Source organism: Arvicola amphibius, chromosome 9 (genome assembly GCF_903992535.2).
Source record: "Arvicola amphibius chromosome 9, mArvAmp1.2, whole genome shotgun sequence".
NCBI classification, from domain to species: Eukaryota; Metazoa; Chordata; class Mammalia; order Rodentia; family Cricetidae; genus Arvicola; species Arvicola amphibius.
In genome coordinates, this window is record NC_052055.2 from 59,237,012 (window position 1) to 59,253,089 (window position 16,078).

Sequence of the window (16,078 nt, forward strand, 5' to 3'; positions counted from 1 at the left end):
CATGAGGATTTCCACAATTACGTTGAAAATATCAAGAGGGACATGAGGAGGAACGCTGAAGTTTGCTGCCAAAATTTGGCGCCTCAATCCCGCAGAAGAGCTCGCTTGGAACGGCACGTGCCTGGCCACCATATAGTAGAGGAGTACGCCTAAGTTCCAAACATCGCTGGCATAGCCATCATAGGGCTCCACTCCGAAGAGTTCCGGGGCACAGTAGGCCAGAGTGCCGCAGGGATTCTTTAGTTTTGTGCCAGGGACGACTTTCACCGCAAGGCCAAAATCACAGAGCTTGGCATTCCCAGAGGCGTCGATCAAGATGTTATTTGCCTTAATGTCCCTGTGGACGATCCAGTTGTCGTGGCAGTACTTCACTGCCTGCAGTACCTGAGTAAAGAGTTTTCGAGCCTCGCACTCCCGTAAGCCTCCCGGTTTGCGAATCTGATGCAACAGGTCCCCCTTAGAGGCGTAATCCATTATGAGATATGTCATATCCTCTGTCTGGATCTCCTGAATGAACTTGATTATATGCGGATGAACGAGGGATCTCATTATATCAACCTCGTTGTTGTTCTGGGTGGAGTACCCCTTCACGTTTGCAAGAATCTTCACAGCCACGTAGCTGACAGTGGGCATATGGAAGGCCAGTTTGACTGTGGCAAAGGTTCCTCGTCCCAGTGTGGTCATCATTTGATATACACTGGTAAATGTCTTCTCGTCACAGTAGAGGGTCTCTCTTCCCTGCTCCATGGCCAGGTTCTCGCTGAAATACAATGGGAACTTTAAACTAACAGTTAAAATCACACCAATGAGAATGTTTATCACTATGAATTCCTACATTCCAAAGAGAAAAAGAGTCACAGATATTTCAGGAAACCTAACCAGGTACGTAGTGCTCAGGAATGGAAGGAAGTACCCTCCAAAGCAGTGGACAGCAGAACATACCACAGATCAGCTTGGCCGGATTCACCCAGAAACTGAGAGAATGAAACCAAGGGTCACAGAAGCTATGAGCCACTTATTGGGAAGGAGAATCATAGTCTTACTTGAGCTGAACACTCTTTGAGAGAGAAGATACTAATAAAATCATATGCACGAGAAGTTGATGAGACAACAGAAAATCCCCAAACCCAGAGTTTCTTGGTGGGGAGATGATGGCTCAGGAGGTCAGAAGGTTTACTATTTTGGCAGAGGACCTGTGTTTGGTTCTCAGGACCCAGGTCAGGTGGATCACTGACTCCAGTTCTAGGAGATCCTACACCTCTGACTTCTGAGGGCATCCAAACACATGCGTGGATGATGCCAAGGGCACACACACACACACACATACACACACACACATACATGCACACACACACACACTTGAGGTCACTTACATGTACACTGTCATGTACTACATAGAGTTTTAAATAATGATATAAGTCTTTTGTATAATTTCATTTCTATGACCTGGAAGGACATAAGAGGGTAACAGATCCCCTAGGTGGGGCACTTCAAGAAGTTATGATGTCATGGGATTGCTGTGAGGCAGACCTAGGTCTTCTGTGAGAAGACTACATGCTCCTAACTGTTGGGCCGTCTCTCCAGGCTAATCCACCCATCCCCAAAGAAATCTGTTTTTGAAAACCCTGAGAGTCCTTCTCATGGACTGGAAAATGTGGATGGAATTGGGAAACTTCTTGATATAAATTCAACTAAGAAGATATGATAAAGAACAAGATTGAAATATTTATGAGGAAAGAATCTGAATAGGAAAGCCCACGACCAGGCAAACCTACTGAGGAATGCTTCCAATCTCTTGAAAACAAATGTCAGTGCTCCTCAATACTCCACCAAATAGAAAGGAACTTAGCAGTTCCAAACACATTCATGCTAAAACCAGGACAACACAATGAAGAAAAATAGAGGCTATTTCCATGATAAACATAGATGTAAACGTCCTTAAAAATACTACTTGAATCTTTTCACCAAACTCACATAAGCCAGGCCATACTTCATGGTTAAAATATGCTCACAAGGATCCTTGCAGGGAGAGCTCTACATATTTAGCCTGACAACACAACATTGAAACAGAATTAAAGGCAAGAGTGCCACAGTCATACAGAAGGACGGCCATAGAGAAGGATGAAACAGTGGGGCTCTCGAGAACATGGTTGTCCCTGGAGAAGATCTCTCTACACGGGAAAGCCAGTCTTTCTAATGGGTCACTTTTCTTCTCTCATATGTGGCACTTGGGAGCAGGAGGAGGTCCTCAACATAAGAGGGGGCTCCTAGGAATGTGGAGGAGGTAGTGTGAGAAGAAAGCATAGCAGCATGGGGAAATCACATGATCAAGTGGTCAGAATGCATTAGAGATGTTCCTGCTCTTGCCAGGACTCAATTGTTCCTACAATAAGGTACACCATAACAAGGAAAGCTTGAAATGAGAAAAAAGAAATGGAACAAGGAACACATAACAAAAGTAAATGAAAAAGTGAAACTCAAGACAGAGGTTCTGGAGAGATGAGTTAGTCTTTAACAGCACCACCTGCTCTTTCAGAGAAACCTGGTTCAATGCCCAACACACATGGTTCTCACACTCTGTTGTTACTCTAGTTCTAGCTAATCTGTCTCCCACTTGTGACCTCCACAGGTGCGAGGCTCATGGTGCATACACAGACATGAAAACAAAAGACTCATACACATAAAATAATAATATTAAAAATTATCACCCCAAGAAGCACCACTTAAAAAATAAAAACTACCAGTCTGTGGTGGCACATGTGCTTAATCCCAACAGTCAGAAGGCAAAGCAGATGATCTTTTAGTTTGAGGCCAGCCATATCTACAGAGTGAGTTCCAGGAAGGCAAGAGCTACACAGAGAATTTCTTGAATTCCTTCCATTACACCCACAAAATAAACAGACAGTTTAAAAATTATGAATAAGTAAGCTCATAAATCAAGCCAGAAAATGCATAAGTACAGAGAGAAAAAAACAACAAAGAGAGTCCTTCAGGGTCAGCTGATACACATTATATCAATATAGGAGGTCAATGGGAAAGTCAGGAGTGGGATATTTGATCATGCTCTGAAAATCTTGAGAGTGTGTTAATAAAATCGGTTAAAAACTCAGGGAACGTGGCCTTTTCTGTCTCTGCTCCCAAAGAGGCAGCTTCTGCCTTGCTCCATTCTCCCCACTATTCCTTTCCCCACTTCTGCTTCTGTCTCTCCCTGCCTCTCTGTTCTTCTCCTCTTTCCCCTTCCCTTCCATACCCAATAACTAAATATCCAACCCCACTCTGCAAGGCGTGCCTATCCATGTGTCTCAACAAATTGAATTAAAAGAAGAAACGAAAAGAAAAAAATTCAGGGGACGGAATGAGCAACTAGTTGACAAGAATTAGCCAAGGAAGAACAAAGTAGCCGGCAGTAGGAAGAGAGGGATGCACAGGAAGGTGTAGGGGGGCACTTAGCGATTTGCAGCCTTTTTGGTTTGGGGTGAGTGAAGAGATGCTTTTCTTGCTGCGTCTCTGTCCAAATAGGAAAGTAGATTGGTTGCTTCTTGGCCTCTCTGAGCTAGCAGGTTATCACCCCAACATCTGACTCCCAAGTCTTTATTGGTAAATAGAACAAAGGAGGCTTAGTTAAAACTTACATTTGGTGGCCAAGCTGTGGCCAAGCTGATCACGGCGCGACCAGAAATCCCGCTAGGCCTCAGCCTATGCAGTGAGGTGTTGACCGTCGGGCCCTGGGGAGAAGATAGATAGGAATTAAAATACAGGTAGATACAGGTTAGGCCATTAAACTGACAGAAAACAGGAAAAGTCTCATAAAGGTGAGCACTTGGCTTCTTTGATTGGTTTGTCAGGACGGGTTTCTCTGTTTCACAATCGTGGCTGTCCTGGAACTCGCTCTGTAGACCAGGCTGGCCTCAAAGTCACAGAGCTTCAGCTGCCTCTGCCTCCCGATTGCTGGGATTAAGGGCATGCGTCACTGTGGCCCGGCACATGGCAATTATTAAAGCTAGGAAAGTTGAGGCAGGAGGACCAGCAGTTCAGGTCATCTTTGGCTACACAGTGGTCTTGAGGCCAGCCTGTGCTACAGGAGACCCTCTCTCACCAATCCAAAAAGCAAACGCAAACAGAAGAGCAAGGACTGCTTTTGTCTTGTACATGATTGAGGGTCCCAGTGCTTCAAAAGTAACCTTTGCTGTGAGACACGGGGCATGGACACAAGTGTGTCCATGAGTGTGACATCAACACCTGAGGCTGAGGCTTGAGGGCTGCGATCAGCCTTTTTGTGTTCTTGAAGCTATGCTGCCATCACCCCGCTTAAGTAAGTAGTCAACAGACTTACACTTTAAATGGACCTCACAGGACCCGCCCAGAACCAGCTATGGGGCATAAGCCAAAGAAAATGGATGGAAGTTTACGAGTGCTCAAGAAGGACGTTCTCTGTCAATAGAACGTTCGCACCCCTAAGGCATCACATGTGCACACATTACACACTTAGTTACTGGCTAGCAGCTCTCTGGGAGGTCGAGGCCAGCCTGGTCTACAAACCAAGTTCCATAACAGCCAGATCCACACTGAGAGGATCTCAGTGATGTCTGGAAAAAGAAAGAAAAGATGAGACGAAAGAGTTTTCCTCTAGCCCAGGCTTGTGACTGATAATCAGATAAAGACGGTGCTTGTCAACAAAATGTCCCCCTGTTTTTCCAAAAGGACAGGTATTTGGGGTGGGTCTCTGGAGTGCTGGGCAGAACATCCCAGCACTAGGTAGTTTTGTTCCAGAACATGTTCCTTGAGGTCTGGGTCAGCGGAACTGATCCTTTGCTTCCAAATGATTATTGCCCCCACCTCTGCTGTGCCTGATAACACCCCAGCTTTAGTACTGCAATCGCCCTGCCCCCTGCTAGCGAATGAAAAAGTCCCACGGAAGGCCAGTTTCAGGCACACAGAAGGACAGAAGATGGTGGAGGGACCTGGTGTGCTATGTCCCACCAAGGAAAGTTCCTCTCTTCCTCCAAGAACAGGTTCTTTTTAGACTTTCACATTTTCTGTTCTTGAATCCTTTTCAGCTGCCCTGTTCCATAATTAGCATCACAAAATGGCCTCTAACTCTTACCTCTGGCCCTCTGCAGGCCTGACTTTGAACTGCCAGAAAGATCCTAAGATAACCACTTTGGAGGAGGCTTTCTGCTAGAGCACAGACAGACAGACAGACATCGGTGCCCTTCCTTAGGACACCATCCAATGTGCCTGTCAGTCCTCTGGACGGGAGTCCACATGACTTGGCCTGGACTCGGACAGTAACTGGCTGAGTGAAAAAGCGAGAACACCAAGGGACTTGGAAGGGGTGGGCAGGAGGCAGTGAGATCAGGGGAATGTGGTCCAAGCTTTCCATGTGCGTGTAGGTAAATGTCACTCACTGTGAGAATACTCATGTTGTAGAGTCAATGGAAACAAACGTTTTTAAATGGTGAACGAAGGAATGAACCCAGAGAAAATATTAAAACTAAAGATTAAAACAGAGTAAACACCTAATTAATGCAGATAATAAAAATTGCCCCAAATTATACCCCAGAACGAGGAAGAAAGAAAGGAAGAGAGGATTATTTTAAATCCTGGAAACCCAAACCTCTGAACCCCAAATCTGTGACCTCAGAAGGAAACTCACCGTGTTCAGATTCAACAGTTCATGAATATCCACCAAGTGGAACCAGCTCACTTCTGTCTAAATCACCAAGTTTCAACTGACGATCAGCCTCTGTACTGGAAGGAGAGGAGGCAGCCTCAGCCAGAGTTGTTAGGCAACAGGGTTCTGTCATTGTGAGGTCAGAGCAAGAAATGGACCAATCATGGCTTGGCTCAGATACTGGTTTTTTTTTCACATTCTGTCCCTAAGTACAGAAAGGCTGCTCTGGTCAGTTGGGATATAGGGGACTGATGGTTACACCAAAGTAGCATTCACTGTGTCCCCTTTTTTTGTTCATCGTGTCTGTTATTTTCATTCCTTCCTTCTTTTTGGTTCTGACAACCAGCTCCCAGTTAAATTACACACAGTAGCTTCTTCTTACTTACAATGCCTAGCTTTAGCTGTGCTTGTTCCTTGCCAGCTTTTCTTATCTTTGAATTATCCTTTCCTCCTTTGCCTCTGGCTCTGGGCTTTTTCCTTTTTTTAAACTCTGTGTATCTTACTTTGATTATTACTCAGTGCCTGGGTAACTGGATAGCTTCCCCTAGCATCCTCCTCTCCTTGTTCTCTTGCTCTTTCTCTGTTCCTTCCTCTAGGATTTCTCCTTCCATTTATACTCTCTGTGTGACTGACCAACCTATCCTTTCTCCTGCCTTACATTTGGCCATTAAAATCTTCATTAGCCCACCAGGTTTTGTAGACAGGCAAAGCATCCCAGCTTCACAGAGTTCAACAAGTGCAACCTAAACAGTAGTCACACACCTTAAAATAATATTCTACAACACCCCATGACCTACCTTTTCCTTCTGGGTTTATTTACCAGGTTTTCCACAACTTTGAAACATGGCAACTTGCTAGGGATCAGTGTCCAAACACAGGATCCTTCCTTGGGTATTACACATCCAAACCCAAATAGAAACCCTTTCCACTATAATAATCATAGTAGGTGGAATCATTTGAATTATAACAGGCTCTGGATGTTGTCCTTCACTGGGTAGGGACACTGTATACTTGCTGTCTCTTACTGTGAAGAAACATCATGACCCAAAACGACTTGAGATAGGAAGGTTTACTTCCCTTTCCCTTTCCTATCAGAAGCTACCATGAGTGGAAGTCAGGGCAGGAAGTCAAGACAAGAACCTCGAGGCAGGAACCAAAGCAGATACCATGGAGTAAAGCCACTTACTGACTTGCTCTCCTTGACTCTCTAAGCCAGCTTATTTTAGATATACAGCCTTGACCTCCAGCCCAGGGACATCCATCACTAATTGATATTCCCCATAGACTTAACTATTAGATAGTTAAGTTCTTTCTCCCTCAGATTACTCCAGCTGGTGTCAAGTTGACAAAATCCAAGTGGCACACACTGACACCATCTATTTGTTTGTCCTGCCAGTCGAACCCAAGACAAGCCACAAGATCAGCTTTCCACTGCCAGCTCTACTTTTTTTCAATTATTTATCATTTTTAGTGAGCTGTATATTCTTCTCCCCTCCGTTCCCATCTCACCCCTCCCCTCTACACTCTCCCATGTCCCCCATGCTCCCAATGTATGCAGGAGATTTGCCTTTTTCTACTTGCCATGTACATTAGATCCACGTGTGGCACTCTTAGGGTCCTCTTTGTTGTCTAAGTTCTCTGGTTGTGAATGATTGGCTCGGTTTTCTTTGCTTTATGTCCACTCATGAGGGAATGCATATGGTATTTGTCTTTCTGGGTCTTGGATACCTCATTCAATATGATGCTTTCTACATTCATCCATTTGCCTGCAAATTTCAAGATGCCACTATTTTTTTCTGCTGTGTACTATTCCATTGTGTAAATGTACCGTATTTTCCTCTTCCATTTTTTATTCGAGGGTCATTTACGTTGTTTCCAAGTTCTGGCCATGACGAACAATATTGCTATGAACATAGTTGAGCACATGCACTTGTGGTATGATAAATCATCCTTTGGATATATATATATATATATATATATATATATATCTCCAATAGTGGTATTGCTGAGGAAGGTTGTTTCCTAATTTTCTGAGAAATCACCATACTGATGCCCAAAGTGGCTGTACCAGCTTGCACTCCCACCAGCAATGCAGGAGTGTACCATTTACCCGACCATTTATCCTCTCCAGAATACGCTGTCATGAGTGTTTTGATCTTGGCCATTCTGAAAGGTGTAAGATATGACATCAGAGATATTTTCATTTGCATTTGTCTGAAGGCTAAGAATGTTGACCATTTCCTTAAGTGTCTTTCAGCCATTTTAGATTCATCTGTTGAGAGTTCTCTGTTTAGGTTTGTACCACATATTTTACTGGAATATTTGTTCTTTTGATGACCAATTTCTTGAGTTCTCTGTATACTTTGGAGAACAGCCCTTTGTCTGATGGGGGGGTTGGTGATGATCTTTTCCAAGTCTGTATCTTGCCATTTTGTCTTGTTGACCATGCATGTTCTCTGCTTTACAGAAGCTTCTCAGTTTCAGGAGGTCCCATATATTAAGTGTTGCTCTCAGTGTTTGTGCTACTTGGGTTCTATTTAGGAAGTGGTCTCCTGTGTCAATGTGTTCAAGTGTATTTCCCACTTTGTCTTCTATGAGATTCAGTGTGGTTCATTTTATGTTGTGGTCTTTGATCTTTCTGGATTTGAGCTTTGTGCATGGGATAGATATGGATCTATTTTCATTCCTCTACATATTGATATTCAGTTATGCCAGCACCACTTGTTGAATATGCTTTCTTTTATCCATTTTATATTTTTACTTCTTTGTCAAAAATCAGGTGTTTGTAGATGTGTGGATTGACATCCAGGTCTTTGATTCAGTTCCATTAGTCCTCCTGTCTGTCCCCATGCCAATACCAGGCTGTTTGCAGTATTGTAGCTCTGTAGGAGAGTTTGAAGTCAGGGATTGTGAGGCCTTCACGAGTTCCTTTATTGAACAGGATTCTTTTGGTTATCCTGGATTTTTTGCTTTTCCATATGAGGTTGAATATTGTTCTTTCAAGGTCTGTGAAGAAGTTTGCTGGGATTTTGATAGACATTGCTTTGAATCTGTAGATTGCTATTGGTAAGATTGCCATTTTTAACAATGTTAATTCTGCCTACCCAAGAGCATGGGACATCTCTCCACCTTCTAGTGTCTTCTTCAATTTCTTTCTTCAAAGATTTAAAGTTCTTGACTCACTGGCCTCCGCTCAACCCGGAGGCAGTGGCAAAAGATGAAACTTTGTGGACTGCCTACGGATGAGCACCTGAACAAGAGCTGCTGTCCTTGGATCCGGAAGAGATCCGGAAACGCCTGGAACAGACTGAGTGCCAGTTCCCTAACTGCCACCAAGATACTGATCTGGGGTCTCCCGGGAGATGTGACTAACCAGGAAGTACACGATCTTCTGAGCGACTGCGAACTCAAGTACTGTTGGTGGACAAATACAAATACAGCTTTCGTGACCCTGCTGAATGGGGAGCAGGCTGAAGCTGTCATCAAGGCCTTCCACCAGAGCCGCCTTCGAGAGCGGGAGCTGTCAGCTCAGCTGCAGCCTACCGATGCTCTGTTGTGTGTGGCCAAGCTGCCACCCAGCCTGACCCAGGCACAGTGTGAGGAGCTGGTGCGGCCCTTTGGCAACCTGGAGCGCTGCTTCCTAGGGTACAGCGAGCACACTGGCCACTCTAAGGGCTATGGCTTTGCAGAGTACATGAAGAAAGACTCGGCTGCCAGGGCCAAGTCTGATTTGCTGGGCAAGCCACTGGGGCCACCTCACACTGTATGTGCATCACACAGATGCTGGGCAGCTGGCCCCAGCCTTGTTGCACTCCTGTGCCTCTGTGTGGACCACTTGCCACCTGGATGTGGATGCCCTCGCCAGGCAGTCAGCGGTCTATACCCCCAACTTCTGTCAGCTGCCATGTGGCCAGGGTGGGCAGCTGAAGGGCTTTGCAGTACTGGGGTATGAGACAGCAGAGATGGCAGAGGCTGCACAACAGCAGGCTGATGGCCTGGCCCTGGGTGGCAGTCACCTTCGTGTGTCCTTCTGTGCTCCAGGTCCTCCTGGCCGCAGCACGATGGCAGCACTCATTGCTGCCCAGGCCACGGCTCTCAATCGACGCGAGGGACTCCTGCCTGAGCCAAACATCCTGCAGCTGTTGGACAATCTGGACCCATCTGCCTCCCTCCAGCTGCTGCTCAGTCCTCTGCTGCGTGAGGTGCCAGTGTCCAGCAGGGCCTTTTGGGTGCGCCCCCTGTCATGGCATGGCTCAGCAGACCTGCCCTGTCCACTGCACTGCTCCAGTTAGCCCTGCACACCCAGAGCCAAAAGAAGCCTGGGATCCTGGGAGACTCACCTCTGGGTACCCTGAGGCTGGGGCCCAACCTGTCAATTCCCTCCTTCTGGAGCTGTCTGCAGGTGGTGGGGCTGGCTCCAGAACTGCCACCCGCTGAGGGAAGCCACAACCCTTACTACTACCACTGCTGGGCCCTTCTGGGGTGACCAGGAGCCCATGAGTCTGCATCCCCCAGCATCCCAGCACATTCCACCTGCAGCCCCTGTGAGGCTCTGAGGCTCTAGTCTTAGTTAGAGACCTCAGGAAGGACAGTGTGCCCCCTGCCAACGACCCCTGGGTTGTCACTGTTGGGGCAGCCCCCAAAGGATTACCGCACCTCCCGGAGCCCCTACCTGAATCCACATAGCCTGCTTTCATCCAGCAAACTGGCAGGCAAGGAGACCCGGGGCTGGTGAGCATTGTTTAATTTCCATGTGTTTGTGGGCTTTCTGGAATCAGCATTGCTGTTGAATTCTAATTTTAAGCCATGGAGATCCGATAAGATACATGGGTGTGTCAAAATTTTTGTATCTTTTGAGGTTTGCTTTGTTACCTAGTATGTGCTCAATTTTTGAGAAGATTCCATGAGGTGCTGAGAAGGTGTTTTCTTTTCTGTTTGGATGGAATGTTCTATAGATGTCTGTCAAGTCCATTTGAGTTATCACATCTGTTAGAGCCACCCGCAGCTCTAAATCTGCTCTTGAAGGTGACCTCTGACTCTTGTCAGTGCTGTGACCCAGCTTATCTGTCAGGGGTGACTTGGACTGCCTTCTGGGATGGATGGCTGGGAACAAGCCTGCTTTGGTCTCATGGTAGAGTAGCCTCACAGCAAAACCTGCCTTCAGTCAGGACCAGAAGGGTTTAATCTTAACAAGCCCTGGCTGGAATCTTCTAGTGTGGTTACACCACTGTAGAGAATTAGACCCTCAGGAAATACTGGTCTTTATTGTGATGGTCAATGGGAGGCTCCCTTAAGGGACTGAAAGAGATGAGGGATCTCGTCTCATTTGGGGTCTTTCCTAGTTTGGATTCCACTGCTGTGATAAACGCCATGACTGATACTAACTTGTGGAGACTGGGTTTGTTTTCTACTACACTTCACCATCCATCAATGAGCAAAGCCGAGGTTCGAACCTGGAGGCAGGAACTGAAGCAGAGACCATGGATGAAGGCTGCTTACTGGCTTTGTCTCTTTCCCTTCCACTTCCACATTCTTGGCAACTATGCAGCTTCCTTGCCTGTTGCCACCAGCAGCCCAAATCCCCACCTAAGCTGTCAGCTTTTGACCATACTTGGGCACAAACCCAGCTTGTGGTGAACACATCATTGCCCCTCACCTACAACCTATAAAGTCTCCCTGCTTTAGCTCGGAGGTGCAACTTCTCAGGCCTCAATCTCTGGGACCAGAGAACACTCGCCTGGGAGTTACTTTGCTCAAATAAACCTATTGTCATATTTTTCATTTCGACTTCATCTGGCCCACTGCATCAGCAGAGAAATTTATTATCAGGAGGCAGGAAACCCATGAGATAGGAATGCAAATTCCTGCTTCTTCCGGCCATTTCTACAGGAACAAATGTGCCTATGCCTGCTTCTGTGCCCGCTCTGACATTGCCCATGGTGTGCCCGCACTGCCGTTCCCGCACTTCTGTGTCTGCTGTGTCTTGGCTGGGCTTTGTTGCTGTGTTTTTTGTCAACCTGATGCAGAAAAAGTTAAATGTGAAGACCCTCAACGAAGAAAAGGCCTCCATCGTTGAACTGGCTGGAGGCATGTCTGTCGGGCATTTTCCTGATTATGATTGATGTGCAAGGGCCCAGCTCACTGCAAGCAGAGTCACCCCTGGGTCTCTGCCTCAGGTCCTGTCTCAGTTTCCTGCCCTGGCTTCTCTTCTTAGTGGACTGTAAGTTGTAAGGTAAACAAATCCTTTCCTCCCGAGTTTCTTTTGGTGTCATGGTGTTTATGCTACATGAAGCAGACTGATATACACCACCACCCTACTTCCTACTTTTGAGATAGATAGGAAACAGGCTCACAACCCTCTTATGTCACCTCTGCTGTTTTCTGTCCTGTGTGTCTCTAGGGAGACAAAAAGCCCAATTCGTTTAATGCCATATGATCTACCACACTCCCCACATTTGCCACCTTAATTGAATTCACTGCAATAGGGTGACGTGAGTCTGTTTTTCTGAGTAACTCTTCTTTTACATTCATTATCCGGCAATTAACACTCTAATTGATAATGACAGGAACTTTTTATGTCTTTTTTCTACAAATGGATGTTTACGCATGGAGTGTGAATCAAAATCATTAAGAACTTTTTTTAGTTTTTTTTTTTATGGGCGGTTACTTTCGTTTTGTTTTCTTGATGTTCGTTGGTTTGGGTTTTGGTTTTTTTAATCTTGAGAATGATTTTGATAGGCTGGCCTGGAACTCACAGAGATCTGCCTGCCTCTACCTCCCAAGTGCTGGGATTAAAGGCGTGCACCACCACCGCCGGGCTCCAGAGGAAAATACTTAAGCTCCAGCCAGCATCCAAAAGAAAGAAACAGGGAAAAAAAGGGTAGGGGTGGTTACAGCCATGGCCATAGGTACACACAATGCAGTTTACAGAAAGACTGCTTATGTACAGTGGAGGAGACCTCACAAGGGCCAGGAATGAGGGGTTCCATGGAACATCCACAACACTGAGTCCACACTCCTAAGGAAATGGGAATGGTGATTTCCAGCAAGAGAGTGCCCTGATGTGCAGAGAGCACCATGTCCACCTCCTGCTCACAGGAAGCAGTAAAGAAAGAATGTTATATAGGCAGGCTTTTCTCTTCAGCAAAAGGGATCTCACCTGGTTTCTACGCCGAAGGCTGGTGAGCATGCTCTTTATAGCCTGGTGATCATTTGCTGTCTATAGAGCTAAGCCTCGCCTGAACCCCCACACTCCGAGCATTGTCAGTCAATAGACATAATTTGCTTATTTGTATTTGATGTGCATTGGTGTTTTGCCCACATGTACGCCTTTGTGAGGGTGTTGATCCCCTGGAACAGGAATTACAGACAGTTTTAAGCTGCCATGTGGCTGTTGGGAATTGAACTCAGTTCTTCTGGAAGAACGGCCAGTGCTCTGAGCCATCTCTCCAGCCCCAGAGCCTATTCTTGCAGAACAGGTCACAGGTACTTTGCAAAAGAGTTTTGATGTGGCCACGCCTTAAGCTTTGTTGTCATAATTGTCACAACAAAACATTTTCCCAAATCTGTGCTGTGCCTAATTATACCAAAAATAAACTACCAGGAGTCAGAGTCAGTTTGAACCAGTCTAGGTTCAGCATGCTTAACCGATTCTTTCCTGACAACCTCGGTCATGGCACAGCTGGCACAGCTGGCACAGCTGGCAGTAGTGTTTGCAGGGATCCCCACACAGAGAGGTAAGTAGGCAGACTCTGAATACCCTGGATCAGCCTCTCTATTTGAAGATCACCTCCGCTCATAACAGAAAAGACCGCTTCCCCAGTCTTCCGTCCATGGCGAAGACCTAGGTATTTGCTGGGTTCATAGCCTGGAAGGACCGCAGGTCACTCCTACAGTATCATGAGCGCTCAGTGCCTGTGGCCCTGAGGCATCATTTCCTATGTGTTTAATGGAAGCCTCTGTGTATTTGCTCTTCGTTGGACCTGAGTTTGAGTGAACATACACAACTCTCTTGATTTTATTCTTTTATTTATTGTTATCCTACTTCCCTATAGCAATGTTAGTATAATCATTCCCATTATTTTTCGTCGTATCCTTTTAGTCGAAAGTGCCAGAAACACAAGCAAATTTCAACCATTCAATAGCGTTCTTGTCAAAATTCCAATACCATTCTTCTCAGAAATAGGAAAAAAATCCTAAAATGTACATGGAGGCACCAAAGGCCATAAAGAGATAAGAAATAGCAAGAGAGAAGAAAACCACGGGAGGGATGGCCACATCTTCTTCAGGGTCTACTGCAAAGCCAAAGCAAGAAAACCAGTGTGGCATTGGCACAGAAACACACTCAGTGGAAGCAGACAGACTGTCCAGGTATAAAATCATGCTTCTGTAGCCCCCCGAATTCTGACAAAGATACTGAAAAGCACACTTGGGAGAAAGTCAACTTCAAAACAAATGGCACCAGCAAAACTGCATATCCACAAAGAGAAACTGAAAGCCGAGTCCTCTCCCTTGTGTAGAAATAGCCCAAATGGATCAAAGACCTCGGTGTAAGAACTCAAACTGTTGGGGGCGGGGAGAGGAAGAAACACTGCAAGAGGTCAACACAAGCAGGGACTGTCTGAGCGGACTCACAGGAAGCGGGTAGTCAGATCCTGAACAGCCTCATGCAGTGTGAGCAGACTGGCTGGAGATAGCTCGGCTGGTAAAATGTTTGCCTGAGAGGATACAGATAGCAGCTTCTTTTATTGTTCTATTAATAAATAAAGCAGTGGAGTCAGATATTAGGGTAAAACATGACAGATCCACAGAGTGACAGAGAAAAGGTTCAGCTGACCCTCCTCTCTACTTTCCCAGATCTAAAAGGCCCAATCTCTCCAAGCCCCTCATTATTCCTCCCCGTATCTCTCTATCTTCATCTGGGCCCACCAGGAAACTCTGTGATTTATTCCCGGCCAGCTGAATGTGCACTCTGCTCTCTTAATCAAGGTTTAGTTCCATTGGCAGCTTCAAAGTGACAATACAAACAAATCTCCCACATTTCCAACCCTTCTGTCTAAATGAAAAGGAAACGTTTTAACTCTAACATAGTAAAACTATATAGAGTAAGATCAATTATCAGATAATTATATTCTCAATGTTCAGTCTGTTTGGATTTGGAAAATTCAGAGAAAATATTGTATTATCTATCTTCTCTTGATAAATCCAAACTTTTGTACCTAATTTACTTTCTGTCATAACTAAGGAAAACTGTAAACATATCTTGTCTTCAATCCCATCAGAGACCCATGAAGGATTACAATATTACCAGAGTAAATGGGAAGTGCAGAACAAACAAACTTCCAAAACAATAGCAATGACAGAGACATCTGGCTGTCTGCACAGTCACCCAAGGTCCCTCTGCAGTATTGGAGCTTCCATATTCAGCCTAGACTTCTCTGACAGACTTTTCTATAAAGCAGGAATTTTGAAGGACTGTTCTCTCTTATCTTGGCAAAGTTCAGCAGCTTCCTTCTTTTGTGTCCTGCTGGTCCAATTTAGACACCATGATATCAGCAGTTGAGGCAAGGGCAACTTTACTTCCCAGTGACTAACTTTGCCACAATGAAAGAAAGCTCCATATGGAGGTCCTTCAGTGCCCATCATCCTTTTTTGCAGTAAATTGTTGCTGCCAGAAGCAGACGCGTCTCATTGTCATGAAAAGCCTTTTGGTATTAAAACATTTTAAATGCCATATTCTATAGAGCTCTGAAGACCACCTATCTATCTAAAATATCTCTGTTTGACTTTGAAAACATACCTAACATGACTGTATGTTTGTCTTTTAAATGTGACTACTTACTAAACTATCTTTATTATTCTAATTAGCCTTCAAGAACTTGAACTTCATATTATATTTTTAAATGAGATGCATAGGTATAATAACTTAAACAAGAGTAGAAACTTACATACAGTATAACAAAAATAACCTTAAATTTGTACCAATATACAAAAATCCATATCAATGTAAAATATTTGAGACTAGTAGTTATTCTTTTAGTTTAGATAGTAGATTCAATAATGACCCTCTTTATTCTGTCATTCCCATATCTCCCCCTTTTCTTTTCAGAACAAGATCCCTGAATCTAATCTCCTTTGCTTAGCTTCCTCCCTGACCATGAGCGATAACAACTTGTAACCAACGCACCAAATGAAGACAAACAGCCACCGAACTACCCATACACACCCACCCCACCTCCTGGGAATCTAGGTGTCGTGTTCTTAAAATTACATCCTCTTGTCTGGGGGTGATGGTATCTTTTAGGGGACTCTTAGAATATTGAAATAAAGATCATGTCCTGGTAAATGAGCAAAGGATCAAGGTTATGATGGGGAAACCCACAGAGACAACTGATCCGAGGTAGT

At 45.1% G+C, this 16,078-nt stretch overlaps 1 pseudogene; it reads left to right on the forward strand.

The window, feature by feature from the left end:
- The first annotated feature begins 525 nt into the window (after positions 1–525).
- LOC119822668 lies at positions 526–11,796 on the forward strand (annotated as a pseudogene).
- Positions 11,797–16,078: the final 4,282 nt, after the last annotated feature.